The sequence below is a fragment of the Conger conger genome, chromosome 13, assembly GCF_963514075.1.
Source record: "Conger conger chromosome 13, fConCon1.1, whole genome shotgun sequence".
In the NCBI taxonomy this organism is placed as follows: domain Eukaryota; kingdom Metazoa; phylum Chordata; class Actinopteri; order Anguilliformes; family Congridae; genus Conger; species Conger conger.
The window spans coordinates 33849721-33864091 of NC_083772.1; the positions used below are offsets into that span (position 1 = coordinate 33849721).

Sequence of the window (14371 nt, forward strand, 5' to 3'; positions counted from 1 at the left end):
ACTAATTGAAGCCCTGACAAGTAAATCATCTGGGTCTGGGCCTTAGTAATCATATTTTCGAAAAGTAAGGATAATCCAAAAGGGTTTGTAAACTTTTTCGCAGGGCCGTTTATAATTTATAAACAGTAAATAAAAATAAAAATCTGTCTTGCTTTAAAATGTGCAGAAAGGTCTCATGTTTAACTGCATTTAGAGTTCAGGTTAGCTTCCAATCATGTATAGATTCCTTGTAATGGACATTTAAACCAGGAATGCTCACACTTTTGCACTCCATTTATATATATATTTTGTGTTCAGAGATGCTCTCTGCATACCACTGTTGTAATGTGTTGTTATTTGCATTACTATCACCTTCCTGTCAGCTTTGACTGGTCTGGCCATTCTCCCCTGATGTCTCTCATTAACAAGGCATTTCAGTCTGCAGAACTGCTGCTGACTGGATTTTTAAAAGGTTTTTTTGCACCATTCTTTGCAAACTCTAGACACTAGTGTGCGGGAAAATCCCAGGAGATCAGCAGTTTCTGAGATACTCAAAACACCCTGTCTGCCACCGACAATCATTCCATTGTCCAAGTCACTTTGATAATCAATGATTCATTCTGATGGTTGATGTGAACATTAACTGAAGCTCCTGACCCGTATCTACATGAATGTATGCATTGCACTGCTGCCACACAAATGGCTGATTAGATAATCGCATGAATAAGTAGGTCTAATAAAGTAAAAATCTTCCTAATAGAGTGCTTGGTGAGTGTATATCTTAGAACTAGTTGTGTTTTCCCTGAAATGATTAAAGTCATAAAATAAATTAAACGTTATTTGGGAACATCAAGCATGCACCAATGCACAATGCAATGCAAAGTTCTTCATGCATTTTTTATATTTATAAGAGCAGAGCCCTTGCTGCCAAAGGTATAACAAAATTCTCTTTTTTCATTATAAGGGAAAAAAAGAGAAAGGTTTTAGGTGAATATAAATCGCTTCAGCAATTTGAGGTGCCCTGCCCTGATTTCCTCATAAAAGTTTTTTCAAAAAGTTGTGAAATGTTAGTTTTCGGTTAGTGGTGCATAATGTAGCCCAGTGCACTCACAGTGCACATGCTGTTGTAGGAATGGCTGTACAAGCAGTTGTGATTTCGTTCCAGTCTTTTCCCTTGAGGTAAGACTTTTTTGAGTGCACGCGTGCGTGCACGCGTGCGAGTGTCTGTGTGTGAGATGGCTGAAAAAGTTTCATTGCATTTTCTTCTTCACTTATGCTCACACCACTGCCTTGAATGATTGGCATGGCTTAGTGAGAGTCTGTTCCATCACACAGTAAGTGTACTGCAACTTTTGACTTACTTCTACGTTTTTAAGTCTTTCCCAAATGAATCCACTATGATCTTCTTTGAAGTTGCCAGTTCAGAATGACTTTGTTCAGCCACCCACAAAAAAGAAAGAAAATGGCAGACACGATTCCCCTGCCTTGTCAAACATCCCTGTCACCTCAGATGGATTCCAACTTAGCAATATATTACAATGTCACGCCGTGTGATCAAGTGTCAACGTCTATATTACGAATGCTGTGGAGTAGAGCCTAGAGAAAGAGATTTCACCAACTTGCAGACGGCTCTCAACTGTGTGAAGCACTGCATTATGTTACTCTACAAGCCAGTTGTTTTGTTGAAATAATTCTCCATGAATTTATTTTTCCCTTTATTCATTTTCAATAGTCTTTATTATTTTGCTATTTTACTTCTGAATGCTGAAGCGCCTCCAAATCATTTTAGGGGCCAGGACCAAGAAGGTAATACATGCTTTTAAAAAGGAAAAGCAAAACACCAGAGATGAATGTTCATGGAGATTGTCATTTTATTAAATTATTTTCTGACATTTGGGAATTATTTTTTGAATGCAGTGCTGTAAATTGTAGGCACTCAAAACTGCGTTGGAGCGAAGGGTTCACACTGGAGTTATTTATCGTGAGTGTTTATTGTGTGATTTTGCCATGCACTGCGCATGCTGTGCGCACACTTGTGGACTGCAGCCTCAGTCACGTCTGACGCTGTCACAAGCCATTCAGCCATTCATCAGCAGAGCTAGCCAAGCTCATGAAAATGCTTTCTGGCTACACCGTTTCTCTTCTCCTCTCATCCCTGTCTGCCCCTCCACTGCTGTGCCCTGACTGGCCCATCAAGGGGCTCCGTCCAATCAGCAGAAAAGGCTGTTGGGTGGCTTGTCCTGCTAAGGCTCCGCTCTGCAGTGTGGCATGCCTCACAGTCTGGTGTTGGTTCCTGACGTCACTTCCACCAGGGACACAAGATAGGGGGTGTGTTCTGGCATAGATCCAGTCGGCAAGAGCTGAACCACCCACAAAACCTCATCTCTCTAGGCTCAGGAAAGGAGTTTCCATAGGCCAGTTACGAGTCTTTGAGCACAAAATGACGACATATTAAAATCATAACGCTTTTCAAAATACCAGAAAGCTGTTGTGTGCCTTACCGCACAGAAAACAGGTTTGAAACCCGGATTTGAACTTTTATTTAATTGCCAAGAAGGCCGTGGCTAACAACAGCTAATGGCATTAGCCTATTGAATTAATCGTTCAAACCGCTCCTGAAACGTGCATATTTCAAAGCGAGAAAAGCTAACGGGTGGCTGAGTATTCTCATACAGAGCCCCACTACTTTGGAACACCCTTCCAAAATTCATAAGGGAGTCAGACACAGTCTCAATATTTAAATCTAGATTAAAAATGCACCTTTACAATCAGGCTTATAATCAGTTATAACTTGGAGGGGTGGCATCCTACATGCAAGTAGTACGTTTCTGGAGACGGTTGTTAGATAAGGGTAGTGGTTTTGGGGCAACCTGTAGCGTAGTGGTTAAAGTGAATAACTGGGACAGGCAAGGTTGGGGGTTCGAATCCCAGTGTAGCCACAATAAAATCCGCACAGCTGTTGGACCCTTGAGCAAGGCCCTTAACCCTGTATTGCTCCAGGGGAGGATTGTCTCCTGCTTAGTCTAATGAACTGTACGTCGCTCTGGATAAGAGCGTCTGCCAAATGCCAATAATGTAATGTAATGTTACTAAGAAATCCACATAGGACCGGTAGCATTGAGCATGCATCAACAGTGCCAGTGGGTACAGAGATAAAGTCTAATATAAACTTCTTAATTAAAAATTATCTCATCAGCAAAACAATTTGAGTAAAAAGTTGAATCTTGTACATGAATTTCAGAATTTCTTAGTATTTGTTTGTCTCCATTTTGCTATAATGGCAACGTGCACTCGAGCTGGCACACAGTCTAATGAACCATGTTATCCCAGAATTATTTGATAATGTGCCAAAGAGCATCGTGTGATGTTACCATCATCTTGGCTTTTATCAGTCTTCAAGTGCCCCATAAATGTTCAATGGGGTTGAGGTCAGGTGATTGTGGATTGTGCTCCTTTCTCTTCTTTGGTCTTTGAGTATTTTTGCAAAGCTTTGAAAAAACTTAAGTTTTTAATTTTTAAAAAATCCTAAAACTTTCTGTTTATTTCCAGGATTACATGAAAAAGAAATCCCAGATTTTCTATGTTGAATTCAAACTTTTGAACCCCCTGTGGTGGGGGCGTGCTGGTAGCTCTAAATCGCGTGCAGAAGACACTAAGCGTGTCTTCCAGGGAGGCATCTTTCATGCAGGGCTTTTCCCCTTATAATCAATGATTGATTGGATGCCTTGCCACAAGCATCGTGGATTGTTATATTGAAAACGTTTCTGTATTTTCAGATCATAGGAAGCCTTAGCCCTTTAAATTCCAGCAGTGAGGTTGATCCTAGCTGCTCTGTAAGCCTCTGCTTCACCAGATCTAGAAGCAGCATCATTGAGCAGGGAACGGACCTCAGCGTATATCCAGTGCTTTTGGTTAGGTTGAGTTGTCACAGTGCTGGTGGCAGCAACATTGTCCACACACTTGCTAATGTATCCCATGACAGATGAAGCGTAATCCTCTGAATCTGTGTGATCATCACGTGCATCAGCGTCTCTTTGAACACTTTCCAGTCTGTATGCTCAAAAAAGTCCCGCAATTCTGCAACTGCACCCTCACTCCACATTTTGTAACTTCTGGAGACTGATTTCTCTCTTTTTGTCAGCGGTTAGGATGCAGGGATTCATACCACAGAGATGTGGTCAGAGTGTCCAAGATGTAGGTGGGGGATGGATCTGTCTGCTCATGGTCGGTTAGTGTACACATGATCTAGGATGTTCTCTCCCCTCGTTGGAACGGAGACATGCTGGTGAAATTTTGGTAAAATGCATCTACCTACTCTCTCGTTAGGTAATGGGGGCGGCACTTTAACATTACTGTATTCCACTGCCACTGAACAATGACTGAATGCAACAGAAATGTTCATACACCAACCTTTGTTTCCATAGTCAGTGAATTCCTGTCCGCCTGGAAAGAAGTTAGTCCATACAGCTGGATTGGCGAGTCAGGTATCTTACCGTGTCTCCAAGTTTCAGTGAAAACTGAAATTCAGTAATCTGAGACTGAGTCTAACTTATTGTCCGGGGAACGTACATTAGCCAGGAAAATAGAAGGCACAGCTGGTCTGTATCAACCTTTAACACTGCATGTGGACACTGTGCTGTACTCTTTATACGGCAAAAATGGTCCTAGAAATTACAATAACAATTATTAGGTTACATATTAGATTATGGAAAAGTTTTGGAAATGAGTAAGTGAAAATGTGCTTGGGAACCCTGGATCATACACAGGAGTCCCCCTTTTCCGGCACAGGAGCAGAGATGTTTTCGGTATGCTGCGGTCTAACTGCATGGGAGGTGGATTGAAGCGCTCATCTGAGGTGCTTTGTTAGCTCAGTGAATGACCATGCCAGGGCTGTCCTTAGGCCCGGAGCAGCTCCTGGTCCTGTCCTCACTAAGATAGTAAGCCCTTCATCCGCCAGCCACTCTGTCAATAAATCTCTCTTTGCACAGAGAGAACTGTCTGGTGACATGATAAAATGTGTTAACTGAATTGATTCCAGCGAGCTTTTCCAGGCAGTGTCGAGGAGTGGCCGTGTCAACAAAATAAGGACAGGTGGGTAAATTTGTTCAGAACCGCTAATGTTTAACAATAAATAAATAAATAATTAGGACGCATTAGAACACAAAAAACGTCACTACCCGATATCTGCACACAATACGACTTGACACACATCATAACAATAAAATAACCAAACAAAGCAGAATCTGCTTCTTTGTATTACTCTGAGTTAGCAACAACAGCATAGCATTGTTACTACTCCTGGTGATCTCTCTGGGTGCATAATTCACTCCCTTGTTTGTAACCTTCCCATTGCTTCCCTCCTCTGTATTTTTTGGGCCTGGTTGCCTTGATGTATTTCTTCATGGGTTGTTCACTGGGTTGTACACTGTATCGCCACTGTGCATGCACAATGGCAACATAAAAAATAATAATACTTGAATTGCTTGTCTACAATTGCATCTAGAAAGGCTTTCAATATTATTCTAAATATGTGAACGAGAACATATGTTATGAAGAGACAGTGCCCTTGATAATGGGACAATGTAGAAATAGGAAGCTCTCAAGGGGGAAAAACATCAGCATCTCCTTGCCCACAAAAATGTGTAAATATGGAAGACAATCCTAAGTACTGCCACAAGTAATTACAGACCATTATGCCTCTCTGTTTTGTTTGACGGATTCCTAATGTTTTCATTCATGTCTGACTAATTAATCTTGTCACTTTTAATAAGCAACCCAATTAATTTCACAAGAAACAAAACTAATTTGAATCATCAGTGATGATCACAGCAATGCCGGTTAACGGGTTTTAGCAAAACTTAAGTTTTATTAGCTTCAGATTTCACTGTATGACTATATTGCCCATATTGCCCATATTGGGCATTTTCTAAGGCAATTCCCCATGCAGAAAATTTTATACACATACTATATGCACAAATTTGAGTATGTAAATAGGGTTGTTTGCACAAATTGTGATGGCTTACAGTTACACAAGACTCACTGACGACATCAAACCATATGATGGTGATTTTCTGTTAACTGTTGCAAACCAGCTGAGAAAAAGAGATTTGTCTTAAAAATTAATTGTCTTTCATTTCGCAACATTTACATTACATTATTGGCATTTGGCAGACGCTCTTATCCAGAGCGACGTACAGTTCATTAGACTAAGCAGGAGACAATCCTCCCCTGGAGTAATGCAGGGTTAAGGGCCTTGCTCAGGGGCCCAACGGCTGCGCGGATCTTATTGTGGCTACACCGGGATTAGAACCCCCGACCTTGCATGTCCCAGTCATTTACCTTAACCACTACGCTACAGGCCGCCCCCAACATCTTCCTACTATTCTCCCACAAATTTGAGAGCTTAATGATTTTTCATTTTAAAAACATTACCTTCACAACTACTGTGAAGAAAAGTAAAAGAAATGCATATAGTGATCGGATGTCATTTATTTCCTGTATATTGGGTGGTAACACCACGGACAACACATCATTAATTCATGTTACAAAGTGGTGTGAGAAGCAACACAACAGACACCTTGAAGGGTGGTAACACCAAAGACAGTAACACCGAAGAGAACTGCACACAAATATGACAATTTCTTCAAAGCTAACATACAGCCATTTTAGCTTAATAGCAAGAAGGAAACATAAAGTATCCGCCATTCATTATTATTTTAAAATGTTATAAATGAGTAACCATAGACAAAAATCAATTGGGAGTTTTTGTTAAATTTAACAAAAGGTATGAGAGTGTGGTAGGTGAAACCTGTCAGAATTCCTGCTTCTTTGTACAATCACTTCAAACAGGAAGTAGTTTAATAATAAGAAGGAAGAATTAAAGAGATATTATCCCTTGGGTAACACAAAAGACAGTTTATTAAATATTCTTTTATTTTATATTTTCTCAAATGGATCTAGATATTTTCTGTGTTTTTCTTTTATTTTGACCAGTCCTTTAAAATGTAAGTTTATGTGGTTAAATTCTCATCATATTGCAAAAGTAAGGCTTCGACTTCAGTTTAAATTCTCGTCGTATCGCCTTTTTATATTCCATGATAAATAGCATTTTTTTTCAACAGCCAACTTCATATAAAAGTTTTTCAGTAATTCAAAGTAATTCAAAGACATGTCATTAACTATGACATGTTTGTACTGTGCAAGAAATGACCCACATGATCCCCTCCTGCTGTTGTGTATTATGACACTGGGCTGCTTTTGCTGTGAAACTTGACTTAATTAGCGTTGATAACTTTTGCCTTTTCTATGCGTGCTGTGCAAAGCGTGACCGCGACGGATCGTGTGCAATGCGGTGACCTAGTCCGCCTGCGCTTGGCAGAGGAGACTCAGCCCTGATGCACACTATGTTTAATCACCCGGCTTATTGGAACGAGAGCTTCTTGATTTCAATAATTAAATAACACGATCGCGTCTTAAGTACGGCCAAGTAATGATGCCAGATAATTAAGGGTAAATTGGAGAAAGGCACATCATCACCCCCACCACCCCCACCAGTTTTTATCTGAACAAAATAAGAGGGAAATCATCAAGCTATGTTTAATAGAATTCTCAACACTGCTCAGCCAGTCCCACAAATAGATTATCTTGCATAATTAATGTGAGGCTTCATTACCCCCTTATCAAATTAGATCTCTCATAGTCTCTCTTCAAGGCTGATATGAGAATGATTATATGTTCAACTAAAAGAAGATCTTCAAAACCCACTGGAATGGGACATTCTTTTCATCGCCTGGTGAAATTAGGCCATTTCTTATTTCTTGCTTTCTTGTGGTAGGAGCCGATACACATGATCTAGAAAAGAAATGAGGGGAAAAAAAGTTCAACTAATAATGTAATAATAAAATATTGTACAGATGAGCAGATGATCATCCCATTCTTAATCGTGGCAGCCTAATTTTACCATCCTTTGTAGGTGTCCTGATAATGTTGATATTTTTATATTGTACAACTTCAGTTAGACAGAAACATGCATTTGTCCTAATAGCAAGTTGAAAATATTGTGCAGCATGTTATCAGGTTTTCACAAAATGTGAAAGCCTTTTTAAACTTTTTAAATTAAATACCTATTCAGTAATGGCATATCATTAATGAAACATAAACAAAAGTGTCCCATTTTCTCCAAGAAAACATTAATTCTTATCGTCCATACTTTAAGTTTCATCTGAAACTGTCAAAGTGGGGAAACAAACTTTGTGGACAAATTTGAATGTGGGAATGTGGAGGAGACAATTGAGAAATTGGTAGACTAATGGCTTAGGTTCCTGGAAGAAGTTAGACATTTACAGATACAGATATCCTGAGAGACCAACTCAAAGCCCAAATCTCAAGTCCTTTCTCCCATATCAAAGTTATATGCACATCAGTGTTGTTGTATGATATTAAATTACAATAAAGATTGAGGCCCACAGTGCCAACTGTTTAGTGCCAACAGGAGAGAAAAGTGACCTAGGTTCCAAACTAAATTAATTTAAGGAGGGCCTGAAACTTCTATCTAAATTAAACATCTGCTCCAAGATATAAATGTTCCTACTGGAGAACTAGACTTATGCTAGTGCCTGTCCAAGTTGTTGTTTCAGAAAATACCTTAATATTAACTGATGTGCCCCAGTACAAGTCATGGTAGTAAATATAGGACCCAGACAGAGCGTTAGATGAAATGTTAAATGAAGTATCCAGACATGTTCTGAGGGACTGAAAAATCTAATAATAGTATCTTAAAATTCACAAAAGAATGGTACAGGCTAGCCAGTTGGATTTTTTGCGTACCTCTGAAAATGTTATGCATTTTAAAACAACATGTGTACCATATCTATTAATATTAATCTTAAATTCATTAAAAGCAAAGAAAAATACAATATCATGTTCACTAATATTGTATATATTGTAAGTCAAATACAATGTGACAAACCTGAATATTTATATTTATATGTGCAGTTGAAGGCCATGCCAGGAATAATAAAATTATTATAGATTATAAAAAAAATAAAAATCTGTTTATCTTCAGACTAGTTCAGAGGCAATGTGCATCTGCTACTTTTCGTTATCTAAACTGGGGACCCATGTAAACGGATGGTGCAACTATAACAAAGGGCAATGTTTAAAATAACACAACGTAATCAAACGTACAGTATGTGCCATACCAGAATGAACTTCATTGGATTGATACAAACAATTACATTCAAGTTTAGTGAATGTAGTCATAACCAAGACTTCCAGGTTCCAGTTCACACATCACCTCTGTCTGAAATTTATTTTCCAGCCAGACTTAATTAACATCAGCTAATTAAAAAGTTCTTCTGTTCAGCTGCATTAACTATGTTAGACAACTTAATTCATAATTAACATCTGAGCTTTTTGGATTTTTTTTATGCAGCCAAGGTATGAGGTACGATTTTTTTTCAAATTGCAACTTTTCCATCTGCTTTAATGTGTATTAAAATCAGTTTAATTACATTTAGGAAATTTTCCACTCAATATAAATATTAAAGCCAGAAGTGCATACACACAATGCTTGTTTCAATTAGCCAATGCGAACAATAAATATTCAAATGTCACAAAAAATCATGCTAATGGAGATCTAGCTAAATAGAGCCTGTGTTCTTTCATTATGGCTGATTTGGACATTGGAGATAAGGAAATGTCCTCATCTGCTCCAGCAGTGGGCTGCAACCTAATGTTAAAATTTCAATCATGTAATTTATGTAATTTATTATCATCTTTCAAATTCAGGTACACTCCCCTATACATTTCTCTGCACAATATTGATTATTGTTCATGCTGTTGGTTCATGGTTGAGGGAAATACAATGCTATTAATATAAAGCCATCAGTAGTACACCAAGTGATCCTATGAAAAAACACTTTGTGAAAAATCAACCAGAGCTGTGGTCCACTCCATTATTGCTCAAACTGTGTGTAAATGTTCTTTATATATTCAACATATTCATAATACTACTCAGAGACATAGTTTTGCTCATTCAGAAATGCGACATTGTGCCACATGTGCAATTTATTTTCTATATTTCATAGTTTACTACATCAGCACCACTTGGTGTATGACTGGCAAACTACCCAGACTACCAAGATATTCTTCTTAAGAACAGCCACAAGCAAAATAAACTTGTTGATTTTTTGTACATAAGTAGGCCTATTATACCTTTTAAGCTAAATAAAGTTTCCTTTTGATAGGAAACTTTCTACCTCACCAATTACATGGTTGAACATGCAACACTTTTTGGCAGGACCCAACTTTGTCATTGTACAATTTTTGAATAAATAATCAGCATGATGACAACACAACACAACAACACAAGCTTGAAAATGACATACCCAAAATAAAATGGTTACTCTCTTCTGAAAGGTAACACTTAGGGGTTTGTTTGCCATTTGGAATTAATCCAAATATCACTAAAACAATGTTTAAAACAGTGAAAGTGAAAAGATTCTCTGCTTTTCACTGATATAGATTATTGTGTCTGTGGTTGGGCACTTAGAAATAATGGAGCCACAGCCAGAACACTGGACAAATCCCCTTTCAAAAATGTGCATTCTGCATAGTTTTTTCTAAGCTATGTCTGGGTAGTTTTCCAAAAAGGACATTTCAGTCAGACAAATCACTATGAATTAAGCAATATTTAGTTATTTTTGATTTATTGAGGTTTAATATAAATGCAAACTTTGGCGTCAAGGCTCTGCCTCTCATGAGGTTAGTAACCTCCATCCATCCATTATCTTAACCCGCTTATCCTGAACAGGGTCGCAGGGGGGCTGGAGCCTATCCCAGCATACATTGGGCGAAAGGCAGGAATACACCCTGGACAGGTCGCCAGTCCATCGCAGGGCACACACACCATTCACTCACACACTCATACCCATGGGCAATTTAGACTCTCCAATCAGCCTAACCTGCATGTCTTTGGACTGTGGGAGGAAACCGGAGTACCCGGAGGAAACCCACGCAGACACGGGGAGAACATGCAAACTCCGCACAGAGAGGCCCCGGCCGACAGGGATTCGAACCCAGGACCTCCTTGCTCTGAGGCGGCAGTGCTACCCACTGCGCCATCCATGCCGCCAGGTTAGTAACCTAATCGACAGAAATAAATTTAAGGAGACACAGATGGTAGTTGACCATCACAAGTCAGGTAATGGGTACAAAAAAATACATGGTTAGACATAGACAGTTAGCATGGTAAGAGCAATAATAAAAAATCATAACAGATGGAATGGTTGCAGACTTGCCAGGAAGAGGATGCAAGTGCATATTATCTCCACAAACAATAAGAAAGATGGTGAGGGAGGCCATAAGTAACCCAAGAATCGTAGTTTAAGAATTACGAAGAATGGACGAAGACAGCCCTTACTGAGCATATTATCTTGAGTTATTGTTACAAACACTGCCCCTTTTATGTGAAGATACAGGTAGCTTCGAACTTAGTTGGCAGAGTGAGTTTATTGAGTTCCAGGGTTGGCAGAGTGAGTTTATAACTAGCGTGTTATGCCCGTTATCCGTGATTTCCGAGTTAAGGTCTTGTTGACTCTCTTGGATTTTGCTCGAAGATGTTGAGATTCTGTAATCTAGGCTGGAGCAAATGCAGAGATGGAAAAGGAAATCAGAGGAATTTTGATGGATGGCTCCATTAGGAAATGGAAAGGGTAGAAAGGAGGGAGGGGGCTCTAATTTTGGAGATATGAGAGGGTCAACCGGGAGCTTTTTCAGAGTGAAAGTGCGAGGACAGGCAGTTTGAGGTCAAAACATAACAAACCTGAATTACTGTTAAGTGTAAATTAACGAGAGGTGAAGTAGGGGGGCTTGGTAGCAAATAGCAGAATCAGGAGGGAAGAGGGAAACAAATGAAGGGGGGGGTAGTTTTAGGGTTCAGGGGGGATAAAAAATAAATAAACAAGACGCAGAAAATAAAGATGTATGTTTGTTAAAGCTGCATGACTTCTCATGGGAAAGAATTAAGTTGCTAATAATTGCATATTTGAGTTTTACTACAATTATGATGGACTGACATTATGCAGAATAAGTATAATAGATGACTTTAATTTATGCTTACAATATAATTTATAATCATGATCTTTTATTATAACTGATTCTTATTCCCTGTGAATTGATTGTCATTCACAAGCTGTTCAATGAAATGTTTTGGGCAATTGAACAATGCATTTTATGTCCAATTAAGATGTATCAATTCAGCTGCCTCAGCTTCATTTAAATGCCAAATATTAACTACAAGAATAATCAACTCGTATTGTGTCCTTCCGTTTGCACAAACACACCCGAGTGAAATGGCACTAATATTCTGAAGGAGTAGCAGTCAGGCTAATGACAAAATGTCGAAACTTGGTCAATATTCAATCAACATCCTAATCAAGCTTAATTATGGGCTGTTTGGGGGATGACTTTACATTTCTTCAGAAGTGCTAGCTTTCATAGAACAGGCAAAGGAAGAATAATTAAGAATGAATTTACATGTATATTTCCCTAGCATAATCTTCACTGTAATAATCGCTAAGCACTGTCAGCTCTAACAGTCCCTGTCTGATCGCCAGGCCACCTGACTAGCGCTCCTGCCCTTTTCTAATCAGCCAGCAGCCCCACAAACATGTACCTGAAATGTAATTACTGCCCCTCTGTTCTGATTAGCTTTCTGTACCCTCCTAATATGTGCTGACTACCAGAAGTGGCTGGCTTTACACTGCCTGTGAGAAATAATTGATCACAGTACCGAATGCTGTCGGTAATTGAGAGGGAAAAGGACTCTGCTGAATTGAACCACAGCAGTCATTGCCAGTCAATTAGTTTACTGTTTTTTTGTGTGAACGACAAAGCTGACAGCTCTCACTCACTGTTATAGAAATGCACCCTAATGCAATGGCGACTTCCGTTCCAGCTTCAGGCAGCTGATGTCTGCTGTTCTTGTACATTCTTAATGGCTCTTTGACATTCATTTGACAGCTTCAGTAGTGTTGGTGGAGACAGATGTGACTGCCTCTCGTTGAAGATCGGGAGTCTCCTTTGGCTGCTGCACACAGAGACCTGCACACAGAGACCTGCATCCCATAGCATTCCAGGTGAGCACGAGATTGTCGGGAATCGGGCAGAGGGAACCACACGCAGACTCAGGGACGCAGTGAAATTATAGGTTTTAATCAAGACAGGCTGGTGCATAATCCAAGAAACAGGCAAAAGTTTGAAACTAGGTAGGCAGTCCAAAAACAGGGCACAGGTATAGAGTCCACAATCCAAGAGCACAGTGCAAAGAGCCTGGCAGGAGTCGGGGAAACAACACAAGGGAAACAGAACTAGTGGTGAAAGAAAAAAAACAAGCAGGCTTATATATACTAACAAATTAACTAAATGATACACAGGTGTGGGTGCTGGGGAACAGATGATGAAAGACAATGAGAAACAGCTGGGACAAGACAGGAAGGAAATACTTATAAGGAGTGGGGGGTGGAGACATGTAATGAGGAGAGAGGTAAAACAAGGACCTGAAAGCAGAGAACATAGAAAAGGGAAAAACAAATAGAAGGGCACAGACGTGACAAAGATGGAAGCTCTAACTTGAAGTCCTTTTGGCTCAGCACCAAATAAAAAGCTACATGCAACATGATGTGTGGGAACAGGCATTTGAACAGTGGCCATTGCAGATCAACACACTACAGTGGGTATAGAGGACATACAGATCCAGAAAGAGGTGCAATTTTTTTGCACTGTGTTGGTGGGCTGCTTCAGGGCAATTCAATATTCAAGAATGCAGTTGATGTTTCCTCAGCTATGCATTACTTTAAATTATTGCCATTTTGCAGACGATCTTATCCAGAGCAACGTACAGTTGATTAGACAGGAGACTATCTTCCCCTGGACCAATGCAGGGTTAAGAGCCTTGCTCAAGGGCCCAACGGCTGTGCGGATCTTAGTGTGGCTACACCGGGATTCAAACCACTGACCTTGCATGTCCCAGTCATTTACCTTAACCACTACACTACAGGCCACCCTATGCCACACAAGCCTGGACCCAAATATAACGCCATCATTTGTACAATATATTGACCACCTGAGATGGGAAATGTAGAAGAAACCAAGTGTTAAAACACAATCTATAGAATCTCCTTCAGATACATGCAAAATATTTTTTTGAAATGACAAAAAGGGCAGAATTAAGCATATTTCCTATTATTATTAATACAAACTGGCAACTGGGCTCATTTGACAGTGATTCACAGTCATCCCATAATAAATCCCTGTTATCTCAAGAGCACAACCTAGAAAAGAGTCCCCTCAGTCAGGAATTTTAACAGCCAACACCCTTGTTTACTGTTCG

The 14371-nt window shown here is 39.6% G+C and overlaps 1 protein-coding gene across 4 annotated transcripts in view; it reads right to left on the minus strand.

Moving 5' to 3' along the window:
- Positions 1 to 14371, minus strand: part of LOC133108659 (cell adhesion molecule 1-like) — a 397533-nt gene that overhangs the window by 36705 nt on the left and 346457 nt on the right. For 2 of the 4 annotated variants that reach the window (XR_009704687.1, XR_009704684.1), the window contains one exon: positions 7769 to 7830. The exons of 1 other annotated variant lie outside the window; for it this stretch is intronic. The gene's annotated coding sequence lies outside the window, so the exon portion shown is untranslated. Of the gene's footprint in view, positions 1 to 7768; positions 7831 to 14371 lie in introns of those variants that run through there. One more of the 4 variants, XR_009704686.1, reaches the window with a different exon arrangement.